Source organism: Lolium rigidum, chromosome 6, assembly GCF_022539505.1.
Source record: "Lolium rigidum isolate FL_2022 chromosome 6, APGP_CSIRO_Lrig_0.1, whole genome shotgun sequence".
Lineage (NCBI taxonomy): Eukaryota > Viridiplantae > Streptophyta > Magnoliopsida > Poales > Poaceae > Lolium > Lolium rigidum.
The window spans coordinates 141158618-141174840 of record NC_061513.1 but is presented as its reverse complement, the minus strand read 5'-3'; positions in this window follow the sequence as shown (position 1 = coordinate 141174840).

The following is a 16223-nucleotide window of genomic DNA, read 5'->3' as shown; positions in this document are numbered from 1 at the left end:
AATATCAATCTTGAATTCAAATAACAATAAAATAATTTTTTGTCCTTTTCTATTTAATATAGAATAATTAATATCTTTAAATCCATAGATTGGAATTTGACAAATAATATGTCTAAATCGATCAGAAAAATTATAGGAAAGAAAATATGACATCCATACCATATTGTGCACCTAAAATTAATTTTTCCAAAAAATCATGAGTATTAGATCACGTACATGTAGTTTAAATCTAACCGACTTCTATCGATTTGCAGGACTTTGTCTTTTTTCACGAGAGGTGGATGGAAATGTTTAAGATACACCAGTTGGGAAATTGTGCATGTAAGGTGGTCTAATATTTTTTTTAAATGAAGTGGTACAATTGTGAAACTTTCATTTGGTGTTTTTTCTTCACAAAACAACCGGTTTGTGTGACTCGAAAAACTGAAAATAGCTTTTTGGTGCGACGAAAAGGAAAGCTTCCAGCTGCCACATTGTTCGCCAACCCAAGATGCATATGTGTTCACAATATACGCACATTATCAAAAACTATGACACGGTTCTAGCCATAACGTTGGTCGTTCGGCCTGAAAGTCATGAAACATCGAACATGATAGCTTATTTCTGAGAAGGTTGTTTTGAGATATTTGCAATATTTCCATTTTGATATTATTCCAAGATAAATATTTTTCTGCAAATTTTTATATATTATTTTTATTTTTCTACATTATAATGATTTAGTTACTATTTTTATATGATTAATGTGGTAAAATGTAAAATACACTATGCTAACGGCTCTGCCGTCGGCAGTTCAGCACAGCTTTTTTTTAAAAAATGAAAAAAAGATGTGTCGAACTGCCGACGACAAAGACGTCGTGGTGGAGAGGTTGTCCCAACGGCCGAAACAGTGCCGACGTGTCGTCGTGGGGAACAGACAGATGCCATATGATGGCTTAAGATGGGGCCGAATGGACGCTAGAGGATTCGGGGGAGGGTTTGTGACTAGATGGGATGAACTTCCGGATGCTTTCCTCAAGAACTTAGCCAAGGCTAGAGGTAGAAGAAGAAAGACACAAGGAAGAACTCGCTCTAGATCATCTTCTTTATTGATCTCCACAGGTTACAAGTTTCTGAGTACAAGGGCTCACTTATGCGTACGTACATACATCACTACTAGGAAAAGGCCTAGCCGTAAGGTTGACTTCAGTGGCGCACCATGATGGCCGTGCGCCACTACTACTTAGCAGTGGCGCACCACAAAATGGTGGGCCACTGTTACAAATGTAGTAGTGGCGCACCTTGTTTGTGGTGCGCCATTACTAATTCTGGCAGGAGGCCAGCTCCCACCCAAAACTAATAGTGGCGCACGTCTCCATGGTGCGCCACCGCTACATGGCTTACTTATAGCGCATGTCTTTGTGGTGCGCCACTGCTAGGAGGTGGCCGGGGCCCTTTAGAGATGAGGGCTTTAGCAATGGCGCACTCGCTTGGTGCGCCACTACTAGGTATGGCGCACCGCCGACATGGTGCGCCACTGCTAAGTTGGGCAGGGCGTGGGTTTACGGGTAGCGAGTGAGCGGTGGCGCACCACTTAGCAGATGCGCCATTGCTATGTCACCCTAGCGGTGGCGCACGGCTAGGTGGTGCGCCACTGCTAACCTCGGGACCATTTCCGCTTTTCACCCTCCACTCACATGTGCCACCCACTTTCCCCAAACACTCTTCCACCACCACCTCCCACCAAATCTGGATCTGGTCGTGTTGCCCCTCCTTCCCACCTCATTTTCACCTCTTCATTCACCAAAATTAAGTTGGTAAACTTAATTTTCTTCATAGGTAACTAATGGTGAAGCTTTCTTAGCTCAATACCCTACTCAATCTCAACTTTTTACCTCATCCAACACTCTAGGTCTCGCCGTATCGGTAACTTTGTTGGTTTTATGCTTTGTGTGTGAACGGTTCCGATCGTCTTGCACACACGTCATGCACATATGTTATGTGCGAAGCTCGATGATATCATGTGTACGTGCGCATGCGCGAAATGCGTCACGTACGTGCATGTGTGTTGTATGCGAAGCCTCCGGATCCACATGTGTGTTGTATATGCGAAGCCTCCACACATGTGTTGCATGTGTTTTTGTTTGCAGGGATTTGAAATGCGATGGAGTTGCCAATATTTTGCCGAAACGTTGATTCATTTCCGTTTCGGCGAATGTTGGGCATACTACGCATATACATGTCCTATTTTTAGGGAAGGTCATGCCAAAATTTTCTTTTGGTATGCTAAGATATCCATTTTCTCTATATCCGCAGGCGACCATGGTCCGCATGATGAGCGAAGGCGTTGTGGCTAGGTTTTGAAAGCCGCGACGGACGAGATGATTAGAAATAACCAAAAGGAGATAAGATGTCCGTGTCGAAGATGCAAGCTAACGAGCCTTATGGACCCTAAAGCCGATATGGTGCGGGACCACCTTCTCATGCGTGGTTTCATGGATGGCTATCGGTGGGAAGGCGATGAACATGATTATGAATTTGTCCATGGGAATTCAACAAGAAGTAAGGAAGGCCGAGGTGATCAGGATGTAGAAGATCTCGGGCATGATCAGGATGTAGAAGATCCCGGAGATGATGATGACCACAATGTAGGAGATCCTGGACCTGATGATGAGGAAGATCAAGATGGAGGTCATCATGACGATCATGAAGATGAAGACGATGAACCATCGTCGATGGACTGGGTGCAGGACCCTTATCTTCAAGAGCTGCTTCTCAGCGGACGAGTAACGCAAGAGCTGCCGCCGAGAGAAAGCCAAGATGGATCAAGCTGGAGGTAGACGGCTGTTACTCCATTGTATGAAGGATGCAGGCCGGAGGATACCCGCTGAAAGTAACGCTCATGGCTCTGGAGATGAAGGTAAAGCACAAAATGACCGACACATCCTTCAACGACAACATGTCATTCTGAACGTCTTCCCAAAGGTAACACGTGTCCGACTAGTATCGAGGAGGCCAAGAAAATCGTGTGTCCTCTGGATTTACCGCATGTGAAATACCATGTGTGCTTGAACGATTGCATCATTTATCGGAACGAGCACGCAGAGTGTACCATATGTCCGGAGTGCGGCGTCAGTCGGTACAAGAAGGGGAAGAAAGCTCCTCGGAAGGTGGTGTGGTACTTTCCAATCACTCCTCGTCTGCAGCGGTATTTCGCGGATCCTAAGCAAGCAAAGCTAATGCGGCGGCACGCGGAGATGAGGAAGGGAGAAGATGACGCGAGATGATCCGAAGAAAAGAAAAAGGACAGGATGTTGAGACACCCTTCGGATGCTAGCTAGTGGAATGCGTTGGACCTCGAGTACCCGGAATTTGGGGACGATCCTAGGAACATAAGGCTGGGCGCGAGCACCGATGGAGTCAATCCGTTTGGCAGCCGGAGCAGCACGCATAGCACCTGGCCCGTGTTTGTGTGGATGTACAACCTCCCCCTGGTTGTGCATGAAGAGGAAGTACATTCAAATGAGTATGCTAATTGAAGGGCCGAAACAACCGGGGAACGACATCAATCTGTATATGGGGCTTCGAAAGAGGAGCTAGCCACGCTATGGGACACGCCTGCCAATACGTGGGACGCCGCCGCGGAAGAATATTTCCCTATGAGAGCCGCAATGCTCACGACGGTGCACGACTTTCTCGGTTACGGATATGTCGCGGGGCAGGTGGTCCACGGATTCAATGCATGCGTAAGGTGCATGGACGACACAACGTACCGCCAGCTAGATAGAGATCCCGGGTCCTCGAAAACGGTGTTCATGGGACATCGAAGGTGGCTTGCGAGGACGACCCATGGAGGAAACGCAAGGATCTGTTCGATGGTGAAGACGAACCCCGAAGACGGCCACGTACGAGAAGCGGCGAGCAAATAGACGAGCTATTGAAAAATTGGAAAGAGTCTGTCTGGTTGTGCATGAAGAGGAAGTACATTCAAATGAGTATGCTAATTGAGGGCCGAAACAACCAGGAAACGACATCAATCTGATATGGGGCTTCGAAGAGGGCTAGCACTACTGAGAAAGGCCCATTGCCGTGCACCTAACACCCCCATTGCCGCGCCACCAGTCCGCCGGTGCGAACGCGCCGTGATACGGTGGACCTGGCCGGCGCTGGTTGTGCGCGGCCGATATCTACTCACCTTGGGCGCACCACCCCGCCTTCGCCGGCAAGATCCTATTCCACCGCGCACTATCGGTGCGCCAGCCGATCGTGCCTCCGGCACTCGGCGCATGCCTCGTGCGCCAGCAATGTGTCATTTAGGTGCGCCGGCAATTAATTCGAAAATTCTTTTCCACTTTTTTCCAGCATAATACAATACAATTTTGACAGCATATTACAATACAATTTTGACAGTAATGCATATATTTACAACATCAGTTCATATTTATACGTATTACATGCAATATGAGAAGCACATAGAGCCAAGTTTCATTTCGGTATCAGTGACACAAGCACGCAAGTCTCGTTTCGGAATGTGTTGATTCATACAACCCACATGTGCATATGCAACACCGAGCAGACAGTTTCACAAGTTAGAAGTCTTGGTACATAGTCGTCAAATCAATGTACGTCATACACCTCACTAATGTAGGTCCTAACCTAAACTAGAATCACATAGAACATGACCAACATGGTCATGACCATCATCACGATCGCCATGGTCTTCATCCGGTTCCTCCTCATGTCCCTCATCTCTCCGCTAGAATGGGCGTATCTTCCTTCCAGCCTCCACCCTAGTGGGGTATCCCTTGTAGGTGTTGCCACTGAAGCGGTGCACACGATCTCCATGAGCAGTCCTCCCGACCGTCGTAGACTCAGGACCCCTCCCTCTGTACACGACATATGTCAGTGACATCTCCATTCACAAGACAAGTAAAACGTTAGTACCAATGCAATGAACAAGTGCCAACTCAAATAAGAGGACAAGTAGTATGAACTAAATAGCATGTGCCTCATACTTTGTTGGTGCTAAATAAATAATAACATACGGGGATGGGGTCGATGAGGCTAGGTAGGATGCACAATATAGATTGATATTGTAGGCCTTCCACCAAGCCTCATCAGCCCCACCCGAGTACAAGTGACCGAACATTTTAATCTTCGGCCAATGCAATTAAGAGTGCGAACTCAAATAGAAGACAAGTAATACAGATTAAATAGCGTGCCTCATACTTTGTCGGTCGAAACAAATATTAACATCCAGGGATGGAGTCGGTGAGGCTAGGTAGGATGCACAATAGATTGATACTTGTGGCCGTCGCACCAAGGCTCACGGCTCCACCCCGAGTGTACTGATTGGCCAGACATTCTAATCATCGGCGAACTCCAAATACGAGGCAAGTAGTGAGTCGAGTAAATGCAAATAATTATTAAGCTATGTCGCCATAATCTTGAAATATTAGCAAAGATGCAAATGAAACTACGTGACACATGTTCACATGCACATTCATACAACTAAATAAAAGCAACTAGTCGATTCTATGAGAATATATAACAATTATTACGCACGGAAGTTCAAGGACATATCGTTCGAAAACACCTGGCAAGTGTTCCCGTCCGTAAGGACCGGGTTGTCACGCACTAGGGGGAATGGACGTGCGGCCCTCAAGCGAGTTGAACGGCCTCTCATCAGCGACATCTCCAAGCGGAGGTCTATCTCGTCATTAGGTAGGCGGAAGACCATGGCAGTAGAAAAGAAAAAGACTCGCCCGGACCCTGTTGTTGACATCCTGCGCGGATTATACGTTACAAATGAGCGCTGGACGCGGCCCCAGATTCTTTCTAATCTCTCTATCGGGGACATCCGCCATGTTTGCAAACACAATTTCACGAGATCATCAGCGGCAACATGCTCATCTGCGTACTTTATGTACTCACTGCATACGAAGGATGGCGTACCACAGCGATCCATCCCATTGTCGGCCGATCGGTTGCTGAGCGGGGAAGTTAGTTTGTGTGGGTTAAGGCCAGAAGCCTCCTCGGGATTTCCTCTCTACTTTGAGGGGGCCTGCCTTGGTCGCAGGAAGCCCGGTGAGAACATCATTGAGAAGGGCCTACGTGTGTAGGGGTAGTCTTTTCTTGCGGTCCCTACCCGAGTCGAGATGGGCGCATGCGGAGTCGTTGCGGTGCCTGACGAGTGAGGGTGCGAGAACTTGTCTACGCATGGAAAACACGGATTAACGCTTTGGAAGTACAAGTGGAGAGATAGGACGGGATGGTGATGAGGGGACTAGCGAGTGATTGCCCACTCGGGAAGTAAGGGATGAGAATGGCGCCCTTGCTCTTAATGTTCGCCGGCCTTGAAATCCTCGACTGTTTGGGTGGCAGTCGCGCGATCCCCGGGGTTGCAGGATGATGCTCTCCGCATATAGAAGGGGTCCATGATCGCGATGGTGGGCGTCCCCTCCTTAGCAATGCAGGAGAGAGACATGCTAAGAGCAGCTGAGGCGAACCACACTGAAGTGGAGCGCTTGCATGCGAATAGATGCTGAAAGATGTCGTTGAGCCAGGATGAAGCACAGAGTCACGCGGTACTTCTCGCGAAGTTCATGCCCGAGTTGGCACCTTCGCCACGAAGAGAGGGTAACCAGGAATCTTTTGATTTGAGAAGAAGGTTCTCCACATGCAAGACAGGTCTCCATGCAAGCTCCTCATCTCCAGGGTGAGTTTCTTCCGCGACATGCTCCGTGCAGCATCCGGTTGACCCAAGTGATGCGGGAGGTCGCCAATTGATTGCTGACTTGTCAGGAAGTGGGACCTTGTCCTTGGATTGGACTTGGCCATGTATGACATGTGGCGTCCTTCCCATTGCCCTACTTCACTCTTCTTGAGGTTGCAATGAATGGACCATCCATCGCCCGTAGTGGCAGTAACCCGCAGTGTGTTTGGGGCTCAACATATTACTAATGTTGACGGTGGCGACCTCCTCCGAGGATTTTCACTCCTCATTAACGCCGTGCTGCCGAGAAGTCCCGAACAGACTTCTTGGAGGCACACATGTTTGAAGCCGAGGCAGCATCCTCATGGACAACTTGTGAAGCCGTAGGAATATCCCATTGGAAGTTGTCGCGTTCCTTATTCCTCGGCTCTGGCCGTTAGCGGTGAGCGTTGTGGTGGGCGGCCTGCAAGCGCCGTCGGCCGTTCTGGTGGGCGGTGACCCGCGACGCCGCATCATTTGTCGTGGAGGGGCGTGACATGTAAGCGCCGCACCGGTGCTTGTCTTCTCGCGCGATCGAAGCCACAGGTAGGTACTGATCCAGGTCGAGTCTTGTTACCTCGCGAGTAGCCAACCCTTAACCGGTGAGGCCCGGATTCAGCGGGCTGCCGTCATCCGGCACCATGCCAGGAAATTATTAGGAGAAGCAAATCCTGCATGGCCCGTGCGCGCCCGATCCGCTTCCCAGCCGGTAAAGCGTCTGTCCATGCCATATCTGCGTGTGTGCCACTTCTTATCCAGGGCGAATGATTGGACCCCTGCGTGCACGTCTTTGAGTTCGTCGTTTTACTCTCATACTAAAAGGTGCATGTGCGTCGAAAGGCGCTGCCGAGAACATGTGTATGGCGTTGAAGAGAGGCAAGGATGGCGAAACTAATATATTAACTTGATGTACACATTAGTTCGATTACCGTGAGGCGTGGAGGCTCGGCTAATGTCGATGGGCCAGCACCCTATGCAGCTGGCGTGAAGCGATGCAAGTGACGGCGAGGGGCTGCACTGCCGGCATGGGCCGGTGAATCCCTAGCACCGCGACATTGCCGTGACGGACGAGTCTCCATTATAACATTGTCGTTGCCCGGCGGACGGCGGCACCATCCCAGTTGCTTTGCCGGTGAAGCTAACCACTTGCATTTTCGGGGGGGGCCATGTTTGCCACCTCATGCACACGCTTGCATAGACGTTGAAATCTGCTTGGACTCCAGCGGCGGCTTCAGCTTTGACTTCGAATACGAGTGTAGCTTTTGGGTTGCGGTACCAGTTCTTACGGTACCAAACCAGCTTGGACTTGGGCCTGGGATTGGCTCCCTCATTTCCTCACAGCCTCCCTGTGCTTCCTCTCATTCGCGCATTTTTATCGACGCCAGGCGACAAGCCATAGTGACCAACTTATGGCACCATGCACAGGCGCCTGACCACCGCGGCCTCTATCACGGCCGTCACTCAAGCCGGTGAATGCTCGTTAGCGATGTTTAGGCGCCCGATCGCGAGGCTTGTCCCGAGCTACCCCTGCCCGTCGGCCTTTGGGGCCAGGCTTGCTCGTCAAATCCACGCGAGGAGGCTTGAGAAAGTCTTTGTCTTTCTTCTTCCTGCGGAAGAAACGCGAAGACCATTTAAATGTGTGCTACTAATATCTGAACAATACTTGATCCTTTGTATTCTTTTCAACGGTAAATTGCTTGCCCGTTTTTCTCCAACGCCGAGGACCTTCTGGTGCGTTAGGCCAGACCAAATTATGTCGAGTTTGCGTACCTTCGGGTTCCGTGACAAGGATTCCCGAGTTGCGTTTCTTCTTATGAGCCGGGACTGGTGAGATCTTCTTTCAAGCGTGGGTCCTTGTACTTGAGCCAGGGTTCTCAAATGCCGGCATTTGCATACCCGCCTAGTCCTCGCTACGCCCAATAGGGCTCCTTTCCCTCATTACCCCGGCTCCCAAGGTTGTAGTTGCCGATAAGCTCCGCACTTCCTTACCCCCACTTTAACTTGCGGTTCTTGGTTGCTTGTAGCTCTTCATTGGCCACAAAAAAGCATCAAAGATCCGCGCAGGTGACATCTTTGGAAAGCGGTGGGCCCTGTAGGCTGCCAAACCCTTTCGCCTCAACCGTCGGCCTCCGCACCATCGTGCCTAGTAGGCCCGAGGTGTTTGGTGAACCCGGGAGGGCTTGTGAGTTCACAATGTTGCTGGTTTGATAGTTTGGAGGCGTGGTCGCCTAGGAACTTGTATCGTGCGTGCAACCTGCGCAATGGCCCCGGGCACGCATAAGGCGCTTTGCTCTCGGCTCGGAGTCTCGTCTCGTTGAGATTGGCAGAGCCTCTCGGGAGGATACATGCCGGAGTTGGTTGCCGTGCCCCTTGGCAACATCCTTCGAGCAAGCAAACCGGCAAACCGGCGGGGTCCACCTCTGTGGCGTGTCTCTAGCGCCGGTGCCGGCCGTGTTTCGGCGCCTTGCCTTCCGCGGCCCTCTTGGCTCCACACCCCGTCCCGGTGCCACTACTCAGCGGCGCTGCTGTGGGATGCGTCGCCGCTCGATGTCTCGCCAGCCGGCCACCCGGCGGCGCCGGTTGCACCTCATCGCCCAGCTGGGCTCGTGGGTGCCACCCCCGGCGGCGAAGGCGCTTGCCTCGTTGCCGCTCGGCACCATTCGGCACTACCCCGGCGGCATCCTCCATCTCATGGTCCTGCGTCGCACGCAACACTGCGGCTTCTGAGCATCCTCCTCCGTCCTAAAGAGAGGTGCCTGCTGTAGTGCTCCTCTACCTCTTCTTGAGAGACCGACATGGTAGGCTTGCACTAATAGAAGATGAAAAAGAGTTGAAATTCACGGAAAAATTCGGCCTGTGCCTTGCTAAAAATTGGTCACGCCAGTGCTGGGCAATGCTGGAACGGAAATAGATCGACATTCGGCACTCAATAGCAACTCAATCCCTAATAGAAATGCAAACATATAAATGCCATAACCATAACCATAACCATCTCCATAACCATGCTATCACCATAACCATCACCAATACAATTACGGTAGCTAGCTTTTAGCATCATATCTATGTGGCATTTACCTCGGCATAAGTAACACTTGACAACCTCCATTTCATCACAACATATAAATAGGCAGAGAGCATTTTCTGCGGGTTAAGGAACATATAAATGTTGAGAATAACATGTATTGACAATAGCATGGACCATTTTCTTCAGTTAGGGGACCATTTTCTACGCAATGGCATTTTCTTTTGTCGAGAGAATGAATTGAACCACCATACCACCTATATCTCAAATTCTCAAACAAGCATAAATGAATTGAACCAGAGAATGAATTTAAAAGAATGAATTGAACCGAGGAATACATTTCTCAAACAAGCATAAATTCTCAAACTTGCTCTTGGTAGCATTTGATGCTAATTAGTTTTTCAGACCTAGCCATGCCATCACCATAATAACCATCATATATAATTCTGAGTAGCATTTCCCAGCATATACATTACTGGTGGCATTTTACATTAGCATAAAAATAACGCTTGGCGGCATCCATTAAAACCAGAGAAATGAACATAGTGAATTTTATATATCAACCAATTCTTGGTAGGCATTTAAATGAAGAACCACTTTATCAACTAAAACAACACAAATATAACCAGGAGACAATAGAACTTGACCACTTTAGTCTACTCTTAATATATGATACCTATAGCATTACCTAGCACTAACTAGCGGTAGCATAACTAATTCATTTAGTGTATCTTGCCTAGTGAAACATAAATTGAAACCCTAAATAGTAACCAGACAATGAACTCCACCTAATGAACTAAATACCTAATGAATATGAGCTAAGCGGTAGCATAGCATTAATTACCTAACAATATGATAGCCTTGCACTTCAAATATTGTTAGAATATCCGGTAGCATTTTATGAACTCGAGCTTACTTCCATTAGCCTTTTCCCTTTCAAAAGTGACTACTAAACCTCATGCTGGCATTTTATAGACCATTTTTAGTAATAGCCAGAGACTTAACTCATTCATTTATTCTAATACTAACCCTCTCGTAAAGCATTTACCAACAAGTTAAATGAACCAAGAATTTGCTACTACATTTCACCATTTAAAGCAAATAGCAACTAAGCAAACAAACTCACGCATTTTAAATTTTCATTGTCATTTTAAACAGTAGCATTTTATTTTCACTTCACCCAATTCATTTCTGCAGAGAACCATGTATCTAAATATATTTTCAATAGATATATTTGTGTAGGATAGTGACCATGATGCCAAAATCATGTTCCTAGAAACTAAACCTAAGCATATGCAAGCCCTTCATGCAATTCTTGGTCGATCCTAGAAGTATGTGCATCATTAGTTGAGATTGTTCCACGAAGAAAGAAGCTTTAGAGTGAAACTACACATTTCACCAAATTGCATTGTATCGACCACCATTCCATTACATTCAAATACAAGAATATGATACAATTTCATTTTCCTACAGCAGAGAGCAACATGAACTTAATTGTCTCCATTTTCTTATTCAACAATTTTGCATAGTTCATTTGAATGTAGAATAACATTCAATTTCATTTCAACATGAACAATGTGATGCAATCTATCTATGCAACCAGAGGAGCATCTAGCGGGAGACCTAAGCCTAACTTAGCGGTAGAGTAAATCCTAACCCCTCTTAGGGAGGGGAGGAGCGAAGGCGGAGAGGAGGAGGGAGGGGAAGAGGGGGAGAGGGAAAGAGGCTCACCGGCGTGGCTGGCGTGCGGCTCAACCCCTTCTCCAGCGGCGGCGCCGACGTCCCCTACCCTCCTCAAGCGGTGGTAGCGTGTCTGGAGTCCTCTTCCGCGAGCGAGGCGGCGGCGGTGCGAGGAGTAGGTGTGGTGGGGGCTAGTCGGAGGGGATGAGTGGAGGGCGAGAGCAGCGCGGCCTCGACGAGGCGGCGGCTCGGGCTCTGGATGGCGGCGGCGCTCTGGGCTGCTGGAGGGGAGATGGTTACGTTTGGGGGAAGATGGGGGTTACGGCCGAAGCTGACCAAAGTCATTATGACTAGTCTTATTGCTTGGGCGCACGGGGCATTGGTTGGCCGGGGATAAGCCTTGTCCACGATGAACCAATGCCACGAATGCATGACAGTCAGGCTAATCCGCTATAACTACGACTTAACCAGGTCCACCCGGATAGCTATAGGCCACAGATTCTATTTTGATTCCTTTTTCTTTTCTTTTTCTTTTATTTTATGTTTCTCTTTATTCGAGATATATTGGTTATACACGAGGTGTTATTGTGCAAAAACAAAATATATGTGAGTGTAATGTGCAAAAGCAAAAGAGATGCAGAGTTACCTTATACACAAAAATATTGACCAACACCATATTAATAGCTTCAAGATATGTGAGTTACTATTTTATTTCCTTCTCTTTTCAAGATAATAACCAAGCAATTAATATTAGTTATACTACATGCATCACGAGAAAATCGACCAACACAATATTAATTAGTCATACACATAAAATATTGGCCATGACAATATTGAGTAGTTATGAATTACACAAAATCTCGGTTTATACATTGCAGTAAAGTTTTACATCGATTGATATTTAGCTTTTCTTGCTTTCTTGCTCGTCGTTGAATAATTTAGCCGTGTCGTGACTTCTTCTTTTGGTCGACACAGCCTGTTAGCGTGGTCACACCTTCTTCTTGTGGTGTATGTTGTGTCTTCATCCTCAAGTTCTTCCATCTTCAGATCTGAGCTTGACCATGAAGTCTTCACCGTTGGCGACTCATCCATTCCGTGATGGTCCTCTTGCCTCTCCTCACGATAACACGGCTAGGCCTGGATGGGTGAGTTATGAAGAAGCATTGGTGCACGTGCACGGTACCCATGGCTCGTGCAGCGCGGTGGCGTTCGTGGATTTTGATTTGTTGACGGGTAAAAACATGGTGGTGAAATACGGTCTTCTTTTAGAGCTCTTAGCCCATCTGATACGGAACATGAGCACTTTCTCCCCAGCGTAGCTAAGCTCCCAGTTCACGATTCTTTCGTAGTATCTAGTCTTTCGTCACACGTCAGGGAATCATAATTGCCACTGAGTTGGTAAACACTGTTCTTCTTTCTTCGTGTAGAATGTGTACCCGTTGATATACGTCGCTTTGGTAAGTCCTCATGTGATGTTAGGCGCAGAGGCCCATGTAATAAGGCAATACTAGTTTATCCTTCTTGATCCATTGGTGAGGATTAGCAACAATGTGGTCTTTGGTTCCATTGCTGAAAGAGGAGTTGTGTACTCTCTGTATATTTCTGCTTTAATTAATACTCTGACTTTCTGTTCTATCATGGTTTTGTGCTCTCAGCAGGATGATCAGTCAATGTGTTGTAGCGCTACTAGTTGGCCACTGTCAAAATTCGGAACTCAAAGCCAGACATGTGTCCAGTTTTCCCTTCCTTCCATTTTTGTGGCCTCTCTCTCGAACCCTCAGTACTTGTTTTAGAGCAAACCAACAGGGTCCTCGATGTCTAGATAATTCGTGCGAGAAAGAGATGCACTCTTGGTGGTATTACATGCGATGCTTCCAAATACGGATGTGAGCACATTAACGTATCCTTTAATGACCCCATTCCATTCTTTCAAGCGGCATCATGTTGTGTAAGAATGCCGGCCCTAGGCGGCGATATCATCCATTATGGATATGATGGACCATCCGTCAAAGAATCTTGGCCCAGGAAATCATCTCCATCTCATGGGATCACCACGATCTCTTCCTGGAGCCTTGAGTTTCTTCACGCTATCGACTTCCGAGTTATGACGTGAAATTCCCGAGCCCAGTCGGTGCACGGACATGGTCATCCTTCTCTTCTCGGATTACAGCCGGAAGAATCTGCGTCATCATCACGTGGCAGTCATAGAGACTTCATGCTGCATGAGTTCGTTCTTCAGAAGTCCCATGTATCTGTATGCCCCGAATGCTGAAAGAGGCACTCATTCTCGGCAATTGAAAAATTGATGGAACCTCGTGGACCATAAAGGTAAATAAGGAGGGCAGTAATAATCAAAACTGCTTTAATCCTTTTCTGCTGCTTTCCGACATGCGTCTGCCCTCCTCCTCCAGGTATTTGTCCCTCTTCCAGGCGGCGGGATCGCTTCTTCACGATGCCCAAAACTTTCAGATGCGCTCCTTCGTGCCCATCTTTGATCCAGTCAGCCATCATGAAAATTTCCAGCAAACCTACTTCCGTTCTTTGTAATATGTGACATCAAGGCGGTAGAGGTGTATCGAGAATTTTCAGTACGACAAGTCCCAAAACTCCGGACCCATCTTTCTTTATTAGTGGCGTCGTTTCCTTTTTCTTCTTCTTCTCTCCGAGGCTTTGACGAATCTTTCCCGGCGCGGGGGCACTCCTTCCAACCTTTCGATGAATATCCGATCTCTTCGCCATCTCTTCTTCGTGGAGGTCTAAGGGTTATTTGTACCATCAAACAGATCTCCACGCTTTCCTCCAGTCGATTTTACATAGCCACCTTGATTTATGTAAAAGCTTGTTTTCGAGAGCCATCCTTGCAAGCTGCAAAAACATCGTCTCTTCCATGCACGACACATGCCTTGTAATCCGCCAGCACCTGGCAGCACGAAATGTAACCGTATCGAGAGTGATCTGCACCGTCGTGATCAACGCGGCTCTCAAAGGAAATATTCTTCATGACCGTCCCATGTATCTACCCTTCCTCACTTCTTGTTTCAAACTCCTCCTTTAATAGTTCGAGATACATAATTTAATCCTCGTTTTCCTGGCTTATTATCGGCCTTGAATTAGCATACTCATACGGCCCATGTACTTCCTCTTCATGCACAGCAAGAGCGCAGGAGAGTTTTGTAAATCCACAACCACAGGCCATGTTTCTGTACTAACACTGGTTTCAGCAGTTCTGAATGTCAGTGCTGCGCAACACGATGTTTGCGGATCTGCCCCAGCTTCCGAGGAATTCATTGCCAACCTGCTTTCTTGGCTTTGCATCCAGGGAGTGTCGGCACTGAGTGCTCAATCAGCTCTTTATCATTCAGCAAGTTGCCGCCTCCCTTTCTTTACGTGCGGCGCATGACACTAGCGCCAGTCCCGCGTAGAACAGATTGAAGCCGGCGGCGGGAAGTACACAACTTTCCGAGGAACTCTTCTTCGCTTTCTTGTACCGTTCTCTGCAAGGACATTTGGTCTTGTCCATGTGCTCCTTTAAATACATAATCTGATCATTGATACAATGATGCACCGTGGGAGTAAATCGAGGGAGCCTGATGATTCTCTTGGCCTCAGCTGAACTACAGGACAAGTGTTTCCGGCGGGAAGGAGATCTTTCACGTATTCAGGGATGTCGTCGACGCTTGTGTCCGTCCATCGTGTTTCTGCTGTCACAGCTTATGAGCTTCACTCTCAGCGAGACTCCCCAACCCGCGAGCCTGGGTACGGAGTATTGAGTCTGTCTCGGGTTATGTTTGATTTCAACAGCACTTCGTCACACTGACAGATCTTGAAGATGAGGGGTCCTTGATGAAGCTAGCAGCACCTGCTTAAAATGCGTCGTCAAGGTTATTGTAAGTGAGTCAAGGTTATTAATAAATCCGATCAAGGTTAATAGTCATGTCACATTCAAACTCTTCATCGTCATGGAGTATCATGATGCCTCCTTCTTATGACCATTTTTACCAACTGCATAGTAAGCCCCATTGACCTCCAGCATATCATCCTCATCCATTGAGTGTGTCCATGCATAAACCATTAGTGAGCAGGTGCCCCACCGCAACTTGCACAATCTGGGTCAAAACCATTTCCCTCGTTTGCATCTCTGACACAGGACACAATACCTCCGTGCGGTTATTTTCATACATGTAGGAAACAATGCATTGTTTTAGATATCTCATCCGTGCTGTATCTGATAACCATTTATGGCATAGAGTAAGGTACATAATTCATTAGAACCATGCATCCAGTCAGGTAGTTTCTGGAAAATTTAACAAACCTCCCAGTAGGACAGCAAGACGCCAATGTGCAGCGGAAACTTGAAATCAACATTTCGTGGCATAACGTTGGCAACTCATTTTCACGCCAACACAAGCACAAGCACAACATATATACCCACACCATGACTTTCTTCAAATGTCCAACATCCCATCGATTTCTATTCAGCATAATTTATTCAATTAATCACCCTATTGTTTGATATATTCCTCGATAAGATCGGGAACGGCCAGCCGCGACAATGGCGTATGGGGCAAACTTTCTAGATCTCTAGATCTAGATTGAGCGGTCAATGCGGGATAGTAGATCTAGATCTACATGAGGATAATGGGAGATGCATGTAGGAAGGGAAGATTTGCTCAAAATTTTGATTTTTTTGTTTGGTCAAATTGGTGAGTGGGGATAGAAATGGGCAAAAATGGGGGTGGGTTGGGGAGAAGGCTCGGGTTGTGTGGAGAAGTGGAGTGTAGTGAGTGTGTG